Source organism: Petaurus breviceps, unplaced genomic scaffold (genome assembly GCF_028583685.1).
Source record: "Petaurus breviceps papuanus isolate PSGF00001 unplaced genomic scaffold, PetGlider_PUasm1.0 90686, whole genome shotgun sequence".
Lineage (NCBI taxonomy): Eukaryota > Metazoa > Chordata > Mammalia > Diprotodontia > Petauridae > Petaurus > Petaurus breviceps.
The window spans coordinates 4,338,476-4,365,537 of NW_027187309.1; positions in this window are offsets into that span (position 1 = coordinate 4,338,476).

The following is a 27,062-nucleotide window of genomic DNA, read 5'->3' on the forward strand; positions in this document are numbered from 1 at the left end:
ATGTCTCTGACTATCCTCATCCTAAACCCAACTGTCATGTCAGAAGAGATTTAGGTGTCAGAATGACTAAATCTCTGCTTCAGGATTCCGAAGATAGCCTTTTAGTCTTTTCAGTATACAACTAATGAATTGATATCAGTTTGAATATATATGACTATTGGGTAGTAATGGCTTCCTTACCTATTTTACATATTTAGTTCAACCTGTAAATTCCATCCAACCCCACACCCTAATTAGATGTATAGCCCCTGGGTAAAATAAAGAAAGTAATTATGTTTTATTAAAAAGGTGCAAACCCATAGCTCTGGGATTATAAATGGTACTTCATTAATACTGCATGCCTTCAGTTTCTGACATTGCTTTAGTTATCCTGAGACATTAAGAGATGGAACTTAGCACTAATATAATGAATATAATACACAACTTTAACACATGGTCTTAGATGTGTAGTCTTGTAAATAAGATCTGTCATTTTAAAATACCATAAAAAGTCTTAAGGTGTATAATTCTTTAGAATTTCTTACTATTTAACTGTATTTCTGTGGGTTTAAAACAGAGGAAATGCAATCACACAGATCTGATTACTAGTAGCAGTAATGTCAAATGCAGCACAAGAAAGACATAGGCTTTAATAAGAAGACTGTTTCAATCTTTGTAGAGCAAAGAACAAAAGGTATAATACATTTTGCCCCCTAGAAAACAAACAAACAAAAATTAGCAATTGAGCACTGAATTTTTCCCAGTGCACCTATTAGCTAAGAATGAAACTTGGTCAATTTGATTGCCAAAGATTGGAAAGAGTGTCTGTTGAAGACAAACTTCATTTATGGAAGTTTCACTTATTTTCTACCTGTATATAAGTCATGATTGTTCCATTCAACTTGACTCACTATGATTACTCTTGGTTCCACAAGCAAAATTCAGACTTAAGTATGAACAATATGGAAAAATAAATTCAGTTTGATTCATCAGCAAGCCATCATGAATCCTCTCCCACCTCCTACATATATGTACTTTTTTTTTTCATGTTTTAAGCAAAGACAAAGTTGTAGAAAGAAGCAACATTACATTTTTACCCCAATCAAAATTGAGAACAATGCTGTCCATGAAAAGTAATTCTGCTCTTAGGAAGACTGAATATATGTAAAGATTATGTTTATATCTGTATGTGTGTGTATGTGTATGTGTATGTGTATCCATCTATAGAAGTATATCTACAGATTGATAAATAAAAATGCAAATTTTTGTTATTTGTTATATATTTCCCTTGAAAAAAAACATAAGATCTTGGGGAAAGTATTTGGGTGCTCATCTTAGGAGCCCCCTGCTACAGGGATCCTTTTTTGAACTCTCTGGTTGTCAGTCTCCTTTCCCTCCTCAAATTACATTGTATTTACTTAGGATAATAAGATTGGGGACCTAAAATTGAAAGGGAACTCAGAGGCTATCTACCCTAAATCACTCACTTCGTGCATGAGAAACTGAAGCTGAGAAAGGTTAAGTAATGTACCTAAAGTAATTCAGGCTATGCTTAACCTATGAAATGTTGAATGCCTGTGGAAGAATACAAAGTTTTTGATGATGAAGACTATTGTTTTCTGAATTCTTTGTTCCCTAGCACAACAACTTGCTCATTTCCTTAGAAATTTTGTCTTTTCTCCATACTTTTGCTTTAATGCTAAAAGGATTTAGCAAGTCATCAGTGTAGAAATCTTTCCACTGATAGTAAGTTTAATCCCTCTATGACTTGAATAGTTTTTGAGAATTGCCATGGTCAAAAATATCAGTCAGTTTTACCTATACCTCCTAGTGATGAGACGTAATACCTGCTGTCATAAATTATTATTATTCAAAGAACATTTCAGATGTCAAATCTTACACAGACCTAGCTCCCCCTCCATCATTAAATAAGATTCTCCTTCTGGAAATTCCTTTGTATTTACTTTGTATCATACCTGTAAACATGTTGTATGTTTCAATAGAATGCATGTTTCTTGAGGTCAGGGACTATTTTGTTTTTGTCTTTGTTTCTAAGCATAGTAGCAGCTAGGTGTTGTAATGGATAGAGTGTTAGACCTGTAGTCAGGAAGATATGAGTTCAAATCTAGTCTCAGAGACTTACTGGCTGCATGATCTTGGAAAAGTCACTTAATTTTACTCAACCTGTTTCATCATCTATAAATGTGAATAATAGTATCTAACTCATAAATTTGTTGTAAGGGTGAAAAGAGATAATATATGTAAAGTGTTTTGCAAACCTTAAAGCATTCTATAAATATTATTATTAATATCCATGGTAGATAATAAATGCTGAATTAAATTGATTCACCCCACACTGAGAGAGTTCAATATGGTATTTTGTAAGACACATTTCCATATGGCACAGAAAATACCCATAGGGTATAGTGCTATTCTTTAAGAATTTTGAAATACTTTTCTTAATTTTAAAATAAACTTAAATGCTTTCCTGAAAACTCCTGAGACTATTAGGGGGGAAAAGTAGACTTTATAAATTTCAAAATTACCATTAGACATCTAGGCCAAATCAGATGCTGATACACAAATACCGTGTTTTCTTTGAAATGCATAAACAAAGTGAAACTTCCTGAAATAAAAAATTCACCAACTCAAATTACCATCTTATTTGTGTGGATTAAGTCCTTTGGCATGGATCCTGACAGTGGGTTCTTGTTACTTGAGACAGTGTCACTTAAAATATTTAGATGATAATTATAATTGCCTTCTTTGAAGACTAATGGAATTTTCTAACACCATTATGCAAATATCATATGATGGGGCATAAAATGCACATTAAAAATAGTCACTTTCCTATTGAAATAGAAAAGAAGATCTAGATATTTATAATTACTTTTTTTATTATAACATTTTATTCTTTTTACTTCCGTAAGACATAAAGAATTCTTAGTACAATAATACTTCATGAATACAAATGCATAGTTCAATAAGGTAATGGGTATGAATTGCTAACTATTTTCAGACAAAACTATTACTAAAGCCAGTCAGAGGACACTTCCATGCAATTTGAAAGGCCTGTAGTGCCAGTGAGTACTAAGGTCATGATGAACCAAATGAATGGAAAAGGTCTGTCACTTCCCTCAATTCATTAGGTTACATCTTTTTCATTCATTCATTCACTCATTAAACAAACAGCAGAACAAAATGCTAGGTACGAAAGTATAAATTTATTTCAGGTAAGATATAATCCTAACACTCATGGAGCTTATAAACTAGTAAGGGGATAAAATATGAAAAGATATAACTAGAAAGCATATCATCATATATTAAGTGCAATGGAGAAGGAGAGAGAATATTGTTACATGAGGTTGAATAGAGATTACTCAAATTCATTCATATTTGTCAATGTCTGATTTTACTCTGTTGCTAATTGGGCATTTTACTCACTTGCCTCCATAGGAATGGGAGTGAAGATGGGGGAAGGGCAGAAAGAGAAGAGGAGTTAATTTAATACATCTAATATGTAAATAATGTATGCTATGTTTCTTAAAGAAATAAAAGAACATATAGAGGCATAAAGAAATATAAAGAAAAATATAAAGTAATTCTAGGGGACCGAGACAAGAAATCACAAAAGAACAGAAAGGAAGAAGAAAATTGGTTGATTGAGTCAGGTGTCATAAAAGGCTGTTCTTCAGTGATCAGAGGGAAAACAAAAATCACTTCAATCAACTAGTACCATTTTGATCAGAGGTTAAAATCAAATTGTGAGAATAGTATGCTAGTTAGACACCCAACAGTGAATTGATTAGATCTATTTTTCTTTTTCTTTCCTCATTGCCAATCACTCATGGCCATCTAAAGTAACTACACAATATTTGTCAATAAAGATGATATTAGTCTCCTCACTATCTGGGGAGAGAATTCAATTTCCATGTGATTTCAGATAGTCTTTTTGCCCTGAGATTAGCTCATTTTTTTTCATAAATCTCCCAATGACAAAGGACTAACATAATTTAATATTTTTATTAGATGTAATGACTCAAAATATTTTCAACTAAAAAGAAATTGGGAAAAATTAAAATAGAAAAATATATTAATCATCTAACTGTGTATTTCATGGTCAGGATATCCACAGATCTGTGATGTGAAAAAAAGAAAAGGAGATAGAAATAATAATTTTGAAAACACACAGTTTAGTTCTGATTGTAATTTATCTTTTAAGGCAATCAAATTTCACTGAATTCAAATGGGGGAGGGAGGAACTGTATGACTCAAGTAATGTAGATTTATCAACCTTCCAAAGTATGATTTTTTCCCCTGCAATGTTCTAATGGAGATAGAATTTTTCTGATCGCAGGAATGGGAAATTCACTTATATATGTGGAACAGGGTCTGCTTCTGGTTGATAAGAAGGAAGAGGACAGTAATACAATTGAAGCTGGTCCCTATCATCTACTTGATTCCAGGGTAATATAAAATTTCAAACCATTTTTAAGATTTTTTTTAAATGTGTAGAATGAACTAGAAAAATATACTGATTCAATAATGGGAATTGACAAGATCTGATATGGAACAAAGTTTTAAAATCCTAAAGTAATATAGGTATTTCCCAAGTGTAATTATTTCTGCAGAATTTGGAGCAGTATAATGATGGTGAAAGATAGTTACAAGAGATAGAGAGATGGTTTGTGACTCAGGAAGAGCAGATCTTAAATACTGCCTCTATATAAATTACAAGTTGTCACTGGTTAAATCGCTTAACCTCTTAGTATTCTAGGAAACATTCCAGAAACAAAAATTGTAGAAAAGTAGTTGATTGGTAGAGAGACTTTCCTTACTGAGAGTTCCCTATAGCAATGAAATCACAGGATACACATACACATACATTAACATATATATAATTTATGTGTGTATGCATGTGTATGTATATATATGTGTGTGTGCATATATTTATGTGTATATGTTTGTATATGTACATTGTGTGTATACATATACATATGGTTGAGATTAATACCTACTAGAAAAATAAAGCAAATACATATTTTCTAAACCAATATGTATGTTTCAAAAAGTCAAGTGTAGGAATGACTTCAGCCAGTGTATTTAGAGAGCTATTGTAGGGGAATAAAGGGCTGGATTTAGAGATGGAAAATCTCAATTAAAGGTTCAGTTCTGATGCTTCTTCAGTGTGTAACCACAGTATGAGGGCTGGATGATCTGAACTTTTCTTCAGTGTTTCAAATTTAGAAGGTGTAATAACAGAACTACTAGTAGCATAGGACAAGCAGAGAACATTTAGTTGATGAGAATTTTTATTTAAAATGTGAAAGTACTAGACCGTGGGCTGGAATAAACTCCTTTTCATGCATACCCTCTGTAGCAGCAAGCACCCCAGCATCCCCAGGGTGGCTGCCAACACAGGTTCTTGGATCTGCTTTGATAAAGGAAAGCAACTCAAAATGGGTTAACAAACTTACTTTAATCAGTCAAATATATATCATTTACCTAGTTCAGGGGGAAAAGGTCAGCACCCCAAACTTCAGAATATACAAACAGAATTATCAAGACAGAGAAACAGATCAAGTAGACAGGTTTCCAAACTGTCCAACCATTACATCCATACCAAATCAACATCTGGATTTTTCAAAGCTGGGAGGCTCTCCACAATGGCTTCCCAGAGTCTCATCTGATCAAATCACAGAACACTTCTCAAAGTGAGCCCCAAAACAAAGCCTCCAATCAGGGTTTATATAGCCTTCTCCTTGCTCAGAAAATGTAACAACCTTTTGGACCCACTGGTCAATCAAAAAGTATCTACTGAAAAACAAGCCTCCCACCCCAGGCTCCAGGTGCACTTTAGCCTAGGGGCAGGGAAGATCTTAAAAATTTACATTCCCATTACACACTTCCACCAAAGCGTTCTTAGGAGCAGCTCCACCATTAGACAGTGTCCTTTTCACCTTCATATCAAATGAGGGTGGGCTTCCTGCTATTTTCTGAGAGTTTAATTCACAATTCTTGATTTCATAGTGGTGTGTGCATGAGGAGGTGAATCCTAAGTATGATCAAGGCATCAAAGGATGAATGTTGGGTGAGGATAATTCATATGACTATCGTTTAGGTATAGAAGGTTTATGATTTTCATTTGTTCAAGGAGAATCTACATCAGCGAAGTTACAAATATTTTAAAATATAAAATAAAAGTAATGTAAAAAGTAAATTTAAACTCCCCATCTCTAATATATGCACTATTGAGAATATTTCTTATTTAATCTTTGTGCTCCCGGTGCTCATAACAGAATAATGGCCAAGTCAGCCCTTAATAGTATTGGAGAAATGAAATTCCATTAAATTTTCCTGAGAAAATATATGCTGTTTATCTATATTCAAAAGCAAAGCAACTTTTGTGTTCAATTCTATCAAATAATTGACTAACTTAGGGAGGGGGAAGAAGGTGAGAGGAAAAGCTAAAATGCTGTTTGTTATATAATGTTAACACCATTTTAAAAATAATTTTCAACAAGTTGTATAGCAATATTTTTTCATATATTGTGACTTTCATGTCTCTGAACAAATTTTTAATTTCATTAGTAGAACTCTGTTAAATTCGATGAAAAAGAAACAAATTATTTTTTAAAAAGCAGATTAAACTTAATCTTTGAAAACATATCTACTTATCAATATTACCAGTTGGGCTCCCCAAAGCTGTATCAAGCTATCAATTAATCTCAAGTACTTACTTAGGGTCTTTTATATGCAAACCACTGTTCAGGAACTCTAGTGTAATCCCAAAATGGGAAACAGCCCATTACTTTGTTACTTAAGGTACTAGTGAGGAGGATTTTCTCCATATGCATGTTTATGTGTGTGTATATATATATATATATCAATTCATCAACAAAGATTTATTAAGTACCAAATGTGTTCCAGACAAACTGCTTAGCATTTACGATATAAGGATCAAAGAATCAAACAATCTCTTGACAATGGACTTACATTATAAGGGGATAGTGTTGTAAATATATAAAACATATAATACATATAAAAATATATACTACAAAAATATTGTTAATAGCTAAATAAATATGACTGAATATTATATAGATACATTATAACAACTTAACACATATATTATATACATAGTTGCTATATAAAATATATAGCATCCATTGTTAATATCTACATTAACATATGTAAGTATATATATGTATGTATAGTGTGTGTCTATAATAGAACATGTGTATATGTTAGCATGTGTATATGTTTATGTATGTGGTGAAGTGGAACAGTAGAGTGCCTCAGGCCTGGAGTCAAGAAGGCTTGAGCTCAAATCCAGCATCAGATACTTACTGGCTATATGACCCAGGGCAGGTTTAACCTGGATCTTAGCCCTGTTTGCCTCAGTTTCCTCACCTGCAAAATGACCAGAAAAAGGAAATGGCAAAACAGTTCAGTAGTTTTTCCAAAAAAAAAAACCCAAATGGGATCACAAAGAGTTAGACACAACTAAATAACACAACTCTGAATGTCTGCATACATACATACCCCTAAACACACATATACACATATGTGTTTATATACGTATAAACAATTTCATAACAACTTTATTATTATCAACAAACCCTTGGGAACTGATAAAGTTACCATGAGAGAACACAGAGGGGAAGAAAAGAGGACATAATATAGAAACCTTGGGAAACATCCAAGTTAGAAGTTGTATTTTGAATGCAATTCGATAAAAGAGACTAAAATGTAGTAGTCAGACATGTAGAAGGTGAACCAGGATAAGAAAATATGAGGGAAACCAAGAAGAGAGGAGGAGGTGGCCAATAGAGTAAAATGCAGTGCATAGTTTGAGGAGGATTAAGATTTTAAAAAAAACCATCATATCTGGTAGATGAGAGATCATCTGTAATATTGAAAAGAGAAATTTCAGTTTTGTGGTATGTATTTGTATCCAAAATAATTAACACAAGGCACTAGGTACTAAATGCAAAAGGTAAATAGAATGGATAATATGGGCAGTAGGAAATCATTAGACAGAGGAATCACTGTGGGATCACTGAGATCAGGGATCTTTTGTTAGCTCTAATAGGCTGAGCTAGATCAAGAAAGATAGGTTAAGGAACAGATAAGATATAGTGGATGGGGATTGCCAAACAAGGTGAGGAGGAGAGGGTATGATAATTTATATGCAAAAAATGCACACAATTAGGTAAGTAAATGGCAAATAGAAAAATATCACTCAAGCTAAAGGTTCATGTGAGCAGAGATGCTTTAAAGAAAAGCATTTTCATGGAATGTTGGTTGTTTAACTCCTTACTATACAGCTAACTTTGGTGATTTGATCTCTTATACACCTGTATATACACAATCCTTTTAAGGCTCAGCTCAAGTGTTACTGACTATATGAGGTCTTTCCAGATATCCTCAATTATTAATAACATCCCAATACACATACATATGAATGTGTGTATATGTGTGCATGAAGATAACATTGATTTATACATATAATTGGATAATACATGTAATATATGTGCCCAGGTATGCATGTATGTGTGTATACATATGTGTGTATCTATACATGCATGTACATGTGTGTATGTGCACGTATACACATGTGTTTGTATGTATTCTAGTCTAGGGATAATTCAAGTCAGTCTCCTGGTAGTATAAATTCATTTTTTATATTGGGATAAAATATGACATTCACCAGTCGTTCATCAATGAACAAAAAGAGAGTCACTTAGCCATAGCAATAAAATTACATTCAACAAGGATAGGAATTGAGGAAACCTCAAGCTGATTCATCTGAGCAGAGTTCTTTTTCCTGAGTTACCCATCATGAACCAACAGCCTTGCAAACATCAAGGATCTTTTGGGGCTCCTTGGGACTTCTTAATACAGGAGATGACAAAATGGCATAAATAGTTTGAATCTTTAGTTCTCTGAGTCAGTCAAGTCTCAAGGAATGTTTCAATACCCTTGAAGGAAAAGCTGACCATTAATGAGGAAATATTGGCCTAACACATATGTATGGGTATATGTGAGTATGTTGGATTTGGAGTCATGAATACCTGACCTGACACCTCAGATACTTACTTGTTACACAACCCTAAGCAAATATGACACATAACCTCTCCCTGTCTCAGTAAAAATAGTACCTAAGTCACAAACACATTGTAAGGATCACATTATATGTGCCTACATGTGTGTACACATAAGACATGCATACCCATGATAGGGTACTTGTGCTTGGACCCCAGTTTCAAGATCACACTTCTCCCTAGCTTCAAAACACTATCCTATCCCTGACAGCTTTCTCCCCAGCCCAAGCACACTATGCATAACAATAACTCATGAGTGGGCCCCAATAAAATAAACTGTCTTTCCCAATCACAAGAACAAACTGACCACTGAAGAAATTCTCTTATAAAAACAGGACTATCTTGTAACTACAGAATTATCGTGTATTGATTCCCAAAGTTATTATATTCAATCCAGAGGTCAAGCTACAGTCATCAACTCTCAAAGTTATCTTGCTACAGACATAACAGACCAAAAATACACCCCTAAGAAACTCCTCCCCCTGTTTTCCAGTAGTGAATGATGGCAGTGATCAAGATTGTAAATTATCACCAAATTAGCATATCTTCCAGATAATCCACTACTTTTCCTATATAAGTTTTAGCATCATTCCTGTTAGGTTGCAAGTTCCTTAAAGAATGCAATTCTTAAAATTAAAATTTTTTTTAATTAAAATTTAAATTTTTTTTTAAAATTAAAAAGATTAAATTCCTTAAGGAGCTCTACCTGCCATATTGGAGTTATAATAAATCTTTGCCACCTTGACTTAAAGAATGCTTGAGTCCATGAATTCATTCCAGATAACCCTCTCCAGTATTCTGGTCTTTGGGAGGTGTCTGAATCTCTCAAACTGCATCACCCACATGTGCAGGCATGTGCACAGCCACCTATATGTAGAGTATGTGTATGTAGTATGTGTGCACATATGTGTATATACATACACAAATACACACATGGGGGTACATGCCTTTGTGTGTGTGCTTCATTAAGCACCTGCTCTCTGCCAGGCATTATGAATAGGAAGACAAAAATCAGAAGCTTACATTTCACTGAAGGGAAATATCACACACACACACACACACACACACACACACAGATATTTGTTTGAAAGAGGATTATGGTGCCTGTGTGGTGGTGGGTTTAAGATATGGTATTTCCTTCCAATAGACTATAAGATCCTTGATATCAGAGACTTTCTTGTATTCTTCCTATTCATTTTGTTAGGTACACATAGCAGACATTTTAATAAGTGTTAGGTGAATTTTTGAGGTAAATGATGGATTGTTCTGTCACCCCAATTAACAGGTGATGTCCTCCATAGAGTATGGGAACTGGACCACTGCCCTTGAACTCTCCCATGAATTTCAGAAACTCAACTCCTGAGCCCAGACTCCAGGCACTGGCCTGAGGCATCATGCTCATCCTAGTATAATCCTTTCAACTGTCCTTTCACTACGCCCCCACCCCCCAACCCAATCCTTCATTCTCTGTTACCTAGGAGAAAGTCTTGAATTTTCCCATACATTTCAGTCACTAGTGCCTTGGCCCAAGGCATCTGGCCATCCTTAATATCATCCTGGCCCCTTTCTCTGTAACCTCTGGACCACCTCAGGCTATTTCTCCCTCCTTAATCCAATCCAAATCTTTCCACATCTTTTTCCCTATAAAAAATATTAGTCTTGTCCCTATCAAATGCACAGAATCACTAGGAGTCTCACCCATTTGTATTAGTGTTGATGGGGTGCTTGGGTGCCTGTTCTCGAACCCCAGTTTGTAAAATCACATTTCTCCCTAACCTCAAATCTCCCTAGCCTCAAAACACTGTCTTAAGCAGTTTCTCTCTAGTTCAAGGACAGCATGACCCAGCAAAATACTTATTTCTCTTCCTGTTACAGTGGCCAGCTGTACCTATAGAATATAGTAGTTTGCCCCACTGTGTACTGACTGAAGCAGCTGTGTACTGGGTCATACCTATCATATATTATCTTAGACTCAGTCATATGTATACTCCATAACTCATTATACACATCCTGAATCCCTCTTTGGCTTGGAATATAAATTTATTCCCAACATTTATCTTGTCAAACATGGTATTGATGGGTGACAGCTTGGTCAGCCCTGACCACTAGCTGACTTAGTGATGTTTCAAGACTAAAACCACACCTCCATGTAGCCCCACCTTGGGCTATTTCCCAGTGAACTCTGGGTAAAATACCTTCATAGTTGATATTAAAAGTGCATGTTCCTTTAAGCACTGACCACTCCTTAACTCCTTCCTGATCCCACCCTGACTCACCTTGTTAGCATATTTGGCACAGGTTTTACTATACTTATCCTATATAAAGTATAACATACCACCTCTAAGGTTGCGGGTTCCCTAAGAACTCTTGCCTGCTGTATAGTGTAACAATAAATCTTTGCCACCTTGATTTAGAGAATGCTTGAGTCCATGAATTAATTCCAGACTGCTTTCCAGGGACTGGGGTTATTAGTGTTCCTGGACTCCCTGAACTTCTTGACCCCTCCCCCCCACCATCAGTGTCACAAATAAACTCCCTACTTTAATTGGAAGATCTAAATGGTTGAATCATTTCAAGGCAAATCTATGCCCTGTACCCTTGCATTTGGGGGTTCCCAGCATCACTAGACTTCAGCATCCCCACCTAATGCTTATTCTTTACAAATGATTCTTGAATCCACTAATAGCTTCAGTACAAATCCATATGGATGAGCACCTGTAGCATAAAGCTGTCAGTACTAGTAGTCAATCAATCCAAAGACCTTCATTAATTGAAAATTTTTATGCCTAAAACCTAGTAAGCTATCTTGGGGTTTACTAGCTAGATTATTTTCTTAAAACCATTCCTTAAACCCCATTCACTCTGACTCTCATTGATTGGTCAACAATAGTTCCCAGTCCAACACTACTTAGTGGTCATTGTTTGGGCTCTGATGGCTCAGAGTGAATATAAATAGTAACTGTTTCAGTTTTGGCCAGGAATTCTGGGGGTCTTTTCCTCCAGGGTTGATTTTTTTTTTTATTAGGTAAAAAAGTCTATTCCTTGACTCTCTTCTTAACTAATCTTAAATGAAAGCTATGAAAGACCTTAACTTATAAAGGCCAATATCTCTCACTGAATTCTGAGCTGTCTCCAGTGATTCAGATCTATATCTTGCCACTGAACCCAGATGGCTCCTGAGGAGAAAGTGAGGTTGGTGACCTTGCTCTGCTCTCCTTCATTTAAATACGATTCATTTGTAAGTCATGGCATAATCCTCCAATGTTATGTTCCTCTTCAAGAATGAAGGACAAACAACAACATGAATATGGTCCAGACACTAAACTAATTATTGATGATACAAAAACAAATCAAACAGACTTCTTCTGAAGATGTTTACATTGCATTGGAAATGACATATACAAATAAGAGAATATTAAAAAGCATTTGAAGAAAATGAAAGGAAAAGGCCTATATACATGGTGGTATTAAGTTTGAGAATTTTGAAGGAAAATAGGGATTCTAAGAAATAGTGGAGAGAAAAGAGAGCAATAAAGTCAATCAAGAAATATGTCAGGTCACCTCTTGTGACTTCACCTTTCTTCTCTATAAAATGTCAGAGAGTTCATTTTGATGATTTCATAGTCCCTTCCAGTTCTAAGATGCTATGTTCCCATAGGCGTCAAAAGCTCATTCCTACCTCCAAATTCTCCTTTCATGTTTTGAAAGACCTCATAGGGTCACAGAAAATCAGAACTAGAAAGTATGTAAGAAATCAAGTTGCCTTAATTCCCTCATGTTACAGATGAAAAAGCTTAGGTCATTAAGCAAATTCTTTAAAGAACAGCACCTACTCATTGGCAGAACTAGGACTGAACTCCTAACTCTAGTTTTACTGTTCTTTCTCAACCAATGCACAAGAGAAGAGGCACATGGTTTTTCAGGTTCTGTTATTTTCAGTAGGTAGGGAATAGAAAGGTTATAGAAACAAAATCTAAAAGAGGAAAAGAGGGTGGGGGAGCCTTGGGTTTCTGGAAATAAGACAAGTTGAACAGTTTAATGTTTTTTGAAGTTCAATCAGAAGCAGATTTGAAGCATCCCTCTTTTCTACTGCCACAGGAATGGCTTAAGGATCCCATGAAAAGGTCGTTTTTGCCACTCTTAGAGCATATTTTGCTAAATTGGAAATGATTAAGACTAGTATTAAGCATATCTTTGCAGCAGTAATCATAAGTCACCTTGCAATTCATTAAGTGAATTTTATGGTATTTAATACCAGTTTTACCTTTCTTTGTTACTTTTAAAATTTTCTCCATCATTGGCTCCATGCCTAAAATGCTCCTCTTGCAAATTTGTGCAGGATGTGAATATATTATTGCTAAAGTTTTTCTGTACAAAATGGAAAAGAGGCTTTTTTTCTTCTTCATAGACCAGGTTATGTATAATGTATGTACTAAGTGTGACAGCACTGAACTAATTTAATAACATTTGAAATAAAAGTAAAATAAAATAATGAAACTGATTCAATATCACTCCTTGAAAAGCACTTTCATTCCTTTGCAACTGATAAAAATGTACATTTTTTTAGGAGAAAATTATGCTTTCCTTGTATTTCAGTTGAAGAAATGATTACTCCTGGAAAGAGTGTCTTCATTACTGATTTCCCAATATTCATTCTACTCTTCAATGCAGAGATGGGGGACTGTGGGTGTTGAACACTGCATTTATTGTCAAATTTGGTTGACGTGTTGATTATCCTTGCTTTACTGTATTTCTTTTTCCACCCACTTTTCTTTTTTGTTCTTATCACAAAATGGATGGCTCACAGTGTAAGGGAGGAAAGAAGAACATTTCAGAAGTATAAGTGATACAAAACAAATTATTTTAATAATTTAAAATAAATTTCTATCGATTATAATTGTTGGAATTCTGTTGGTATTCTTTAACACTTCAGTGAATCAATAACCTCATCAATAAAAGTACGTCATGTAATGGTTTTGGTGTAAAGCATTTTGGGGCCCCCATCACCTGAGAAAGTCCTAAAACCTGGATTGGCTAATCAGGAAAAAGACATTTTGGCCCAGTCTGAGTTTAACCTACCATAATGCTTTGCATGCTCTGACATAACAGACATGCTTGCTTTGCTTTCTGAATGAAACTAAAATGCCTCTTCCTGTGTCAGCAACTGCAAGGTCAGATGAAGCTGACCAGAAATATTCTTCTATTTATAACTACCAAGGATAAGGTGCCTTGAAACAGACACTATCTTGAATAATGGGACTTTGTTTTCTTATGGTATATTATGTCATTTAATGATAAAAGAAGCACAGACATCCTGGATCAATGTCAAGCCAATCACCCTTCCTGTTCCAGTCTTTTGGCAAGCTCCTCCCACTGTGGGCTTGATGTGATGATACTAGTCCTATTAAGAGCAGCACAATGTATACTGTTTCCAACGAAGATTTTTGGTACAATCAAAAGTGAGGTTCAAAGACAATTGAATAACTGAATCAAGCAGCAAAGTACTGTTTTGCTTGCCATTACATTCTATAATTTCAATTGACACCTTAACATTCTCTTACCTTATTGTATTTACAAACAATTCCATTAAGAAATTCCCACATTATTGTTAAAAACATAAGGAAACTATAATTTTGAGTTGAGACAGGCATCCTGAGTAGGGATTACTCTAAGTGTATAAAGGGTCTCCTTCAGCTTGTTTACTTCTGAGTCCAGAATTATCTTCTGACTCTATCATGTATGATTCCCTGTCTTAATGAGAATAAATAAACATGTTATAACCCATGTACACCCTGATTCTATTTGTTCGTTGTTCAAACCTTTGATAAAGTGAACCCCATTCTATTTGTTTTTGAAAAACCTTTGGTAATGGGGGAACCCCATTCTGTTTGTTTCTTTGGACCAAACCTTGGTAAATTGTTGACATGGGTTACAAGCTATTTGCACTTTCTCATTCTGGGTGATTTGGTTTCTTGGGTCTCCATAAATCTTGAAGAGAGATCTGGTCATCATGTTGGAAGCCTTACTCTAAGTCTTTTAAAACCCTACTCATGCTAGAGCAGTACTTAGGTTTCCTATTGTTCTTTGCTCTAGATAAATAACTGGCTCATCCTCTTTACTAATCATAGAAGCCTGTCACAATGTTCCTCCTTACATTCATCTTATCCTTGGTTAAATGCACCAGTCACCTAATGCCTACCATGTGACTTTGCATGTTCCTTCAGACTACCTAATTTTGATATTTCAGAGATAATGATTTGCAGGAATAAGATATCTTTGGGGAAATTAGTGTTTAAAAGTTCCTTCTTTTTCTCTCCAAAAGGCAGCCTATGGCCAATGAAAGCACTTCACAATTGTCTAAATACATTCCAGTCTGTTTTTCCTTTCTCCTCCTGTTCTATTCTGGTGCCTTTCTTTGTCAATCTGAAGTATTTAAGACATAAATATTCAATGCAATAGATGATAATTGAGTATCTATTATAGATAAAGCACTGTTGAAGAATATAACAACATATAGGACACATTCATCACCTTTTAGGTATATATTGTCTTGTAAGGGAAATAAGATAAATACAAAAATATTTATAATGTGTAATGTGAAGTTGCAATAAAACAAATATAAAGTCCTATGTTTAGAAAGAGGAGGGAAAGATACAGCTCTGTAAATGAGGGAGGGCTTCAGATATCATCAGGGAAATAGTATTTTTTTTTAATAGTCTGGGTATTAACTAAGTGTAAAGAATAAACTGGCAGATCTCTAGGAAACAGGCTGTAATCCAGAGTGTTGAAATGATGGGAGCAAAGACAGAGAGCTTTGGAGATGGTTAAGTGTAGTATGTGTTTGGGTAATAATAAACTATGTTCAGGTAATATTAAATTTCAGGTAATAGTAAAATAGTAAATTGGATGACAGTTAAATAATAATCATGTACAGTATCTGTAGGGCTCGGTGTTAATATTGGACAGTTTCTCCATTTTACTGTTTTTGGAAGTTGTTTCTTTGTGTCTTGGATACAGAAGTTAGAGAGGTATTTGGTGCAAGTGTTTTTGTTGCTCATCCATTTTTCAATCATACCCACGTCTTCATGACACCATTTCTGATTTTCTTGGCAAAGATACTGGAGTGGTTTTCCATGTCTTTCTCTAGGTCATTTTTCAAATGAGGAAATTGAAGGAAACAGGGTTAAATGACTGGCTCAAGATCACACAGCTAGTTAAATGTCTGAGGCCACAGTTGAACTCAGGTCTTCCTGATTTCAGGCTCAATGTACTAGCCCCTTGGTACAGGTATAATCAACATGAGATCCCCAATACTATTTTATAATAAGTCATTATATGATGTAAATCTTAAGGCTTTTTGGGCTATGAAAGTTTTTTGAATTGTTTTTCAAACCTCCATTTTTACTTGCTGAAATCCTATATACCCTTTAAAATTTAGCCTTCTTTGATCCCTTCTCCATCCCAAAATATATTTTTTTGAATAAATGTGATTATGGAATTAGTTGTGAATGTATAAGGTTGCATTTTGTACTATAACTAAACCACTAATAGATCATAAGCTCCACGAGGGTAGGGATGACCATGAGTTACCTAAATTCTATGTCTTGTCAAGTGTTTGTCACATAGTAGGCATTTAGTAAATGTTTATTTATTTAAATTTAATTTTATCTAGTTTTTTATTTCTATTTTCCTTGATAAATGAAATAGGTAGCATCTGTTCACTGGTTTGTCTCTTCTTTCTTCTTCCTTTCCTTCCAATGTCTACCTCCCTCCTTTTTTTTTCCTCCATCTTTCTTCATCTCTCTGATTTACTGATGGAACAAAACCTAGTCAAGAAACTCTCTCCAACAAAATATGTTGGCAGCTATTCTTCAGTGTATAATCATAGAATTTCCTGGGACAGTTCCTGGCTTAAAGAATCAACCCAGTGTCATACTGTCAGGATATGTTAAAAATGGAACTCAAAACCAGTTCCTTCCACCTCTGAGGTCAAATGTCTCTCTACCTGTTTAAGTTATCCATTCCATTTCATTTCCTCCAACAGAGTGTGCCATTGTCATTCCCACACTTTCACTTACTTTCTATCTTTCCCAATCTACTGGCTTATTTCTTACTGCCAATGAACATGTTCATGTCTCTCCCAACCGGAAAAATCACTTACGCTATACTTGCATCCTAACTTTTGTTCTATATTTAGTCTCTCTTTTGTGGCTAAACTCAAAAAGGCTGACCCTATTAGCTGCCCTTACTTTTTCTCCTCTCACTCTCCTCTTAACCCTATGCAATCCAAATTATGACCTTATCATTCTACCAAAACTGTTCACTCCCAAGGCACTAATGAATGGAAAAGTTCAATTATCCTTAGGATGTGGTAATAAAATAGATTGTAATACTTCCTTTTAATGTCATTTACACTGATAAAATCATATCAGTGTCTAGTGTTGAACCATGTGATAGTACCAAGAACTTTCTTTTCTGGGCCTTCAATATGTTTAATGCCTGAAGAGTTGCCAAGTTGTGGGGGGTTATTTCCCAGGATGGTGTCTACAGATGCTGGACTTAAATAATTGATATTCAAATGTTCTTGGATCCAGGGTCCTTGAATTAATCCATTAGATCTGAGGGGAAAATGGTAATAATAGTTGTGGTAGTTATTCAATTTAGATGGCAAATGCTGTATCCTGTCTCTCCTTCAGTATCAATCAATAAACATTTATTAAGTGCCAATTATGTGTCAGGCACTCTACTAGGTACAGGGGATACAAAAAGAGGAAAAATCCAATCTCTGCTCTCAAGCAGCTTACCATCTAATAGAGGAAACAATATGCAAACAAATATATATATAACTCAAGCTGTATATCACATTAATAAGGAATAATTAAACAAAGGGAAAGCACTAGAATTAAAAGGGTTAGACATGGCTTCCTGTGGAAAGTAGGATTTTATCTGAGACTTGAAGAAAGCCAGGGAGATCTGTAGTTGGAACAGAGTGAAGAATGTGTTCCAGACATGGGGGACTGCCAGAGAAAATGCCTATACCTGAGAAGATGTAGTGTCTTGTTTATGCAATAGCCCTGTGACCAGTATCACCAGATCAAAGAGTACTTGTGGGGAATGAGGTAAAAGAAGCCTAGAAAAAGGGGAAGGGGAAATTTTGAAGGGCTTTATATGCCAAACAGAGAATTTTGCATTTGCTCTTGAAGGCAATATTATGGGGGTGAAATTATTGGACCTGTGCTTTAAGAAAAAAATTTCAGTAGCTGACTGCAAGATGAATAGGAATGGGCACAGATTTGAGTCCCAAAGACTAACCAGCAGGTTTTTGTTGTAATTAAAATTTGATTAGTAAATCTTAAAAGATCATTGACAATGTCAAGTGGAGGGAAGGGGGCTTATTTGAGAGGATTTTAAAAAATGAAAATGAAGGATTTTGGAAAAGGTTTAGAGGGGGGGGGGGATGAGAGATAGTGAGGAGTCCAGGATGATTTCTGGGTTGTGAGCCTGAAGGTTTGGGAGGATGATGATGCCATCTACAGTAACAGAGAGTTAGGAGGGGGGAGATTTAGGAGGAAAGTTAATAAGTTCTGTTTTGTACATCCAATTTGAGGTGTCTGAAAGGTACTTAGAAATGTGAGACTGGCATTCAACTGAAAATTTCAGGAAGGGAAAGTAGATTTGAGAATTATCAGGATAGAGATAATGATTAAATCAATGGATGCAGATAAGATCATGAAATGAAATCAGATAGAAGAAGAGAAGAGGGCCTAGAACAGGATCCAGGAGTCTTTGAATATGAATTATTCCAGTCCAGTGTCTGCAGCCACCATCCTGAGAAACAACCCCTGTAGAGATGTAACTTGGTGAATGTTCCTGCAAATGTTGTTATAAAAAATATTGAAGGTCCTGAAGTTCTTGATACTATCACATGGTCAACACTAGACACTAATATGATTTTATCAGAGTAAATGACATTAAAAGGAAGTATTACAATCTGCTTTGCTACCACATCCTAAGGATAATGGAACTCTTCCATCTGACTTGCAGCTGAACCCTTACATATGTGTTATTTCCCCAGACTGTAAGCTCCTTAAAAGCAAGCACTACCTTACTTTGTAAAATGAGTATCCATGGCACCTTTCACAGTGCTTTGCACATTTCAAGAATTATTTTATTTGCAAATAATCTATTAAAAATTTCACCAAATCTTTTTTAACTTTGGAACCATTTAGGTTTTTCCCTTTTTTTTAAAGATTGCTAATAAAGATTATTTTTTTAACTGTCATATTTTATCATTAAATATTTTTACTGCTTTGTATAAGAAAAATATCATCTTACCTTTTTTTCTGTTTCTAATAAATTTTCCTAGGATTATTAGTAAGGCATCTTCTCTTTTATGATTATTTTATGCAAGATAACCTTATTCTGTCTATCAAGAATGTTTTCTACAAATAATTCTAGATCTGGATGTTAATACATTATCTAATAATATAAGGTTTAAAAATCAAATGTGAATGCTAAATTTCCATTTAAATTAAACATTGCTTAAACATATGACCAATTTGCAAGTTGCCTCTCTGTTTATCCTTTAGCAATATGCTTTTTAACTGAGCTCTTAAGAAAAAATCAGATATCTTTTAAAATAACTGCAATCCTTGTATTCATGGAAACAGCATGAAGTGAGAGTTATTCCATTCTCTTCCCATATGCTAAGAGTGACTTTCCAATTATAAGCATGAAGTTTGAAGTATAAATAGATAGAGAGAGAACTTATTAAGTGCTTTCTATGTGCTAACATTTTGCTGTTTTTATTCAGTCATTTCAGTCTCTTCTGACTTTCTGCAACCTTGGGGTTTTCTTAGAAAAGATACTGGTGCACTTTGCCATTTCCTTCCCCAGTTCGTTTTACAGATGAGGAAACTGAGGCAAACAAGGTTTAGTGATTCACTCAGGGTCACACAACTAGCAAATGTCTTATGTCAGGTTTGAACACACATCTTTCTGATTCTGCTCAGCTACGTAGCAACCATGCTAGCATAGAAGCACTTAATTAAGTAGCGGGAGTACAAATACAAAGACGTACATAAAACCTGTCTACAATTAGCTTATATTGTGTTAGGAGAAGACAACACATAAAGACGTGGAGAGGTGAATGAAGTGATAGCATATGGAGACTGCTGGTAAATGGTATGAAAACTGTGGCCCCTGCAAGATAAAGTGTAAGTTCACATTTCAAATCTAGAGTCCCTAGGGGGTGAAGTCCAAATATCTGGTAGGATATCAATGAAGATGCTGGACTGAGAGTGAAAGTCATATTTTTTTTAATTGCAGAATGGTTCTTTCTATTTTTAAATTCTTTTATTCATTTTAAACTTAAACACAAAACAAAAAAATTGGGGGGGGGGGGAGAACATTGCCATGTACACAGCAGAACGTGAGAGGATTCAATATAAAACAATAAATTTCCATTTCAAGAAAACCTATATAATAAATACTACACATTGTTTGCATAGTTACCCAACTTTTTTTTGCTCTCTTGTAGATTTTCTTTTGTTCTCTGTTGTGTACTTTTTTTTAACTCTCTCACCATACCCTAAAGAAGGCTACAACTGAACTTGAAGATATACACATACATATATACATACAAACAAAAACACATATACATACATATGTAAAACCATATTATGCATATTTCCACTTATCATCTATTTCTCTAAAGGTGAATAGCATCTTCCTTCATAATTCCAAGTGTTTTCTAAATCAATCAGCTCATCATTTCCTACACCACAGCAATATTGCAAGACAATAACATCTTAACAGAGAGATTGTCTTTGAAAGTTTCCACCTCCCTCCAATTTTCTATATTCCTTCTATTCTTGGCTGTATTGGTTGTATTTACACAAGAAAATTTTAATACATAATAATTTAATTTATCTATTTTACACTTCAACAATGCTCTCAATTTATAATATAGTTTGAGATTTGATACTGCTGAGTCTACTTCCTTCACATTTTCCCCCTAATTTCCTTAAAATCCCTAAACATTTGTTCTTCTAAATGAATTTTGTTATTCTGTTTCTAACTCAGTAAGATATTTTTTCTAGTAATTTAGTTGGGATGATGATGAATAAATAGATTAGGCAAAATTGTCATTTTTTTTAATTTTTGTCTTTACCTACCCACGAACAATGAATATTGTTTCAATTTTTTAGATCTGACTCTATTTGTACAAAAAGTGTTTTATGTTCATATTGATGTAGCTCTTTTGTCTGTTTAACAGGTATACTCTTAGGTATTTTATATTTTCTAGTCATTTTAACAGTATAATTTCCCAAATTTTCTCTTAATTAAATCGATTTTAACTTTCACTTGGTCTGAGATCATTACTACCCCTGATTTTTTTTACATAAAAAATTTACTCCTGTCATTGATCTTTGTGTGTATCTCTCATTTTTGTAGTGTTTCCTGAAAGCAACACATCATTGAATTCAAATTTTAATCTGCTATCCATTTCCATTTTATGAATAAATTCATCTTATTCACATTCTGAGCTATAATTATTTGTTCTATATTTTCCTCCTTCCTATTTTTCCTCCCTATCCTTCTCACCCTATTTACCTCATGCCTTCTTACTTCTCCGCTTTATTTCTACAGTGTTGCTCTACTATTCCTTAATTTACCCATCCCTCTAAGAACCCCTCCTTATCCTCATCCCCCACCCTATCCACTTGTTTTTTTATTTCTTTCTGAATTTAGAAGACTTTTATACCTTTCTAGATATATATGTTGTTCCCTTTTTAAACCCATTTCCAGTAAGAATTAGGTTCCAGCACTATGTGACCTACAAAGTTTTTCGATAGCAACTTTTTAGTTTTATGCCTCATTTGTATGAGACAATTACTCCTTTTTTATCTCTTCCTATATGTTTCTTTAAGAATCATCCCACTATACACAGGTCAGCCCAAGCCTTTCAGACTACACAAATAATGATGACAATCATAAGAGTACTGATAAAATTTTTGCATATCAGAAGAAAACAATTTGATCTTGAGTCCTTTATATGGAGTCTTTAATGTTTATCCTATATGCCTCCTAGATCTTATATATGTGTGTGTGTGTGTGTGTGTATCTGTGTGTGCGTGTGTATATATACATATACATATGTATATATATATATATAATTGTCCATTAAGTTCTGCTGTTTTTGTCACAAATACCTAGAAGTCTTTCAGTATGTTAAATGTCCATTTTTTTTTTCAGGATTATACTTAACTTTGCTGGGTGTGTTACCCTTGATTGTAACCCCAACTCTTTTGCTCTATAAAATAGTATTCAAAAATCTATGGTTCTTCAATGTGGTAGCTGCTAGGTTTTATGTAATACTTATTGTAGCTCCATAATATTTAAATTGCTTTTTTCCTTTTTGTTGCTTCCAATATTTTGTCATTAACCTCAGAGTTTTGAAATTTGGCTATGATATTTTGTAGGTGTTCCTCCTAGAATCATTTTCAGATAGTGATCAGTAGATTTTTTTTTCTGTTTCTGCTTTGTCTTCTTGTTCTAGAACTTCAGGGCAATTTTCCTTGAAAAATTCTTATAATATTGTATCAAGATTAATTTTTATTGTAATTTTCAGGTAGTCTGACTATTCTTATAAGCTTGATAAAAATAAGAGAACATGAATTCAATTATTTTCTATACCTAAATATATCTTAATTCACATCAATGACTAAGACTTATACAGAATACAAAATCCTGCAGTATTTAGTTTTCGAACAAGACAAAATGAAAAAGAAACCCAATTCTTTTTCTTTAATTTTTTTTTTGCCTTTTGGAGGGCAATTGGGGTTAAGTAACTTGGCCAAGTTTACATGGCTAGTTTGTGTGTGTGGGGGGGGGAGGTGTTAAGTGTCTGAGGCCGGAACTGAACTCAAGTCCTCCTGACTCGGGGGCCAGCGCTTTACTCACTGCGCCACCTAGCTGCCCCAAGAAACCCAATTCTTAAAACCTCAGAGTTGGAAGAAAACTCAGAAGTCACGTACTATAACCTGCTTCTGAATAAGAACCTCTGCTATAAATTCTGACTGAGTAGAACAAAACACAGCTTCAAAGGTTCTTCTCCAACAAATGTTTCCTGAATCAGTTTCTCCTGCACTCCACTTTACAAATGCCACCTATCTTCTGAAGACTGCCATTTAAATATCCTACAGGCATTCTAAATTTTTCATATTCAAAACAAAGTACATTATTATCACTTCCTCATCCCAAATTTTCCTTTTCACTAAACTTCCTTCTATTTTTGTTGGGAACTTTATTTTTCTTCTATTCACCCAAGTACATAACCCAAGTACTTGCCTTTCCCACCCATATCCGAATAGTTCTCAAATCTTCTACCTATACAGAAGCCTTCATATCAATCCCATTCTCTATTCACAGCTACCACATTGATATAAATACTCATAACTTCTTCCATAGACAATTGCAACAGCTTTCTAATTGTTTTCTTTGCATCCTTTTATTTGTCCTTTTCATCCACATAACAGCCAAATTAATATTCCTAAAGCACAAATATGGACATACCATCTTAACATTCAAGAAGCTTCACTGACTCTCTTTTGCTTTAAAGTTAGAATACCTTAACATTTTTTTTCTTGGCATTGAGAGTACTTAATTTAGCTGCAGCTTCCCTTTCTGGACTTATTTGATGATATTATATTTCAAATGTTTTATGCTATAGTGAGACTCTCCTACTTGTTCTCTGAGCTTGGTATTTCATTCCCCACCTTGAGGCCTTTAAATATAATGTACAACACAGCTAAATTATATTTACTCCTAATTTCCACCTCTTAAAATCCTCACCTCTCTTAAATGTTCTGTTGTTTCCACTTTTTTATTTCAAGAATGCTTTCTTGATCTCTGTAGATGTTAATGTTTCTCTTTCCCCTTAAAATGCCTTGTAATTATCATGTACATTAATGTTTCCTCTACCTCTGTAAAGTGTAAGTTGCTTGAACATTAGGACTATTTTTATTGTCTTTATATTTCCAAGTGCCTATTCTATTTGAAGTACTTAATACATGCTTATTTTTAAATGGGTATTTTTTCATGCAAGATCCCTTTGAAAATACTATAATAGGGTTTTTATTTAATGACCTCTTGATTGTATCATAAGAGGGTAAAACAGTAAAATATAGAGAGATTCCCTATAGATTGTGAGGTTCATAGATTCTTTTCTTTGTGTATGACATAGTTCTGATTTCATCAAGTACTCAAGTATTGTAGGGCTCACTTAATAAAATGCATGGTCACACTGGAAGAACTAAGTGAATAAAGAAAGCATTTTGCTCAGAATATGACATGTAATTGGATGTGCACTCCATTGCATTATTCTATCAGTACATACACCTGGGAAAAACACTGCAGATGGATAATAATCTGGGCCCAGAATTGAATAGGAGGAAGAGAGCTAAGTGGATTGCAATTGGGAAACTGCAAACTTTCAATGAAAACTAGCTGGCACTAACACACATACAGATCTTTTAAAAGCAATATTCTCTTAATGATACTGTGACACTACAAGGAATGAAGCAAAATGATCTTTGGAAAATCAGAATTATGAGTGATTATAAAAACAAGGGAGAAACGCTTATACAGAATCATAGATCAAGGATTTAGGTGTCATTTAGTCCAAACCTCTCATTTTATATATGTGGAAATGAATCTACCATAGTTTAAATGACTTCTCCATTGTCAAATTGACAAAAATGACCAAAAATAGCAATAGACAATTTTGGAATGGTTATAGCTTATATAAAGTTTATAGAGGAGAAGATACACAGACTAATTAATTGGTGGTAGAACTGTGAAATGGTACAATGGTTTTAGAAAGCAATTTGGAGTTATGCAAATAATGTTACTAAAATGTCCATACCCTTTGAACCAGAAGCCCCAATACACAGTTTATACTACAAGGAAGTCATTGATGGGGGAAGGGGAAGTCCCTTTACACCAAACTATTTATAGTGCCATTTTTTTGTGATAGCTAAGATTTGTAAATAAAGTAAATGCCACTTATTGGGAATGACTAAACAAATTTTGTTACATGAATGTAATGAAATATTGCTGCGCTGTAAGGAATGCTATGTGTGATGAATACATAGAAGCATAGAAAGATCTATATGACTTGATGCAGTATCATAAACAGAGGCAAGAAAACAATATACATAATAGCTACACCAATGTAAATGGAAAGAATGATTCCTCCCAAAATCAAAAGTAAATAGGGGTGGCTAGGTGGCACAGTGAATAGAGTACCAGCCCTGGAGTCAGGAGGACCTGAGTTCAAATCCAGCCTCAGACATTTAACACAAAAACTAGCCTTGTGACCTTGGGCAAGTCACTTAATCCCAACTGTCCTCCAAAAAGCAAAAAAAAAAGTAAATAAATAGATTCCCCCCACTTACCTATTTGTAAAGGCAGGCAATCCACATGTATTACACATTGCACATGTTTTCAGATTTTTTTCTATGCATTCATCAATTGTGCTAACTTATTTTTTCTTTCTCCAAAGAAATACTATTTGTCACATAGGATACATTCTGGGAGGGAGAGAGATGCATGGACTTTGATGATGTAAAAAAAGAGAAAATATCAATTAAAAACTTATTTTAACAAATAATATTTTAATATTTTACAAAATACAAATATTGTCATTTATGTGGGTATATGTGTACCTCTATGAAGCTAACAGATCAGCTTCAAAGATTCAACATTGATTTAGATGTATAAACTTAGATATGTTTGTTTAAAAAAAAAAAGGTCTACCACATTATATAATAGACATTAGGCTCCCGTGGTTTAATAGCTGGAACACAGAACTAGAGGTCTAAAGATCTGAGTCAAAGTTCTGATTATATGCTTGCTAGTAATGTGACCTTGGGCAAGTCATTTAATTCTCTGAATACCAATGTCCTGATCCATAAATGAGGATAATAATGCCTCATAACAACATGGGCTTGCTTTAAGGATAAAAAGGGGGGGGGGAATGAATGAGCTTTGAAAATGCAAAATTTTTATTATCATTTCACCCTATTAATAATAATGAAAAATGGTGATAAATCATTTATCTACCAATTGTCATCCAATCCATGAAGGAAAATGGCCAACTTGATTAATCTTTTTCACTAAATTTATTGCTTTTTTCATCAAACTTACTGATTTGACTGATTGCTTTAGCATAGTATAGCAACAATTTTATAACAGGGTACAACAAAATGTCTTCTATTGAGTTTCCACAATATCACAGCAATTTAAGCAACAAACTTACATCAGAAAAAAAAGAAAAAGAGTGTACCAATAAGTTCTTTGGTGTTATTAATATGTGTTATGTCTGCACTTGAATGTGCCAGACTTTGATTTTCATGAAATCTTTTAAGCATGTAATTGATAAAGTTGAATGATTCACTGCTTTCTAATTCAACTGATATTTTGGCAAGTTATTATCCAGCTGCTGTTCATTGAAGCAGATGTTACAAATGAGATATAAAGTTTTCAAGGTTGTAGTTATAACACCAAAAGTCAAGGTTGGGGAAATATAAGTTCTGCAATTCTAGTCTATGCATAGCACTTTCAGTATTTTTATTCAATTTTATTTGCATTTTTTAATCATTTCTGTAAATAATATTTTATTCCTGAAATTGCATAAGGTTTTTAAAGCTCCACTGACCTGCATTAACTATATGTGTGTATAATTATTATAAATAATAAATTTTAAGTAGAAAATAGTACTTCTCTTTCATTCATTGTCATATTTTGTTGCTGTATAGACCAACATTTCCTTACTTATTTCACTAAATAATGTAACTGTAATTATATTAGAAATTGCATTTAAATATACATTATTTAAGAATATTCAGTGGCTCCCAATTTTTTCAAGAATAAAATACAAACTTTTTCAGACTAAAATGAAAACCATTAACG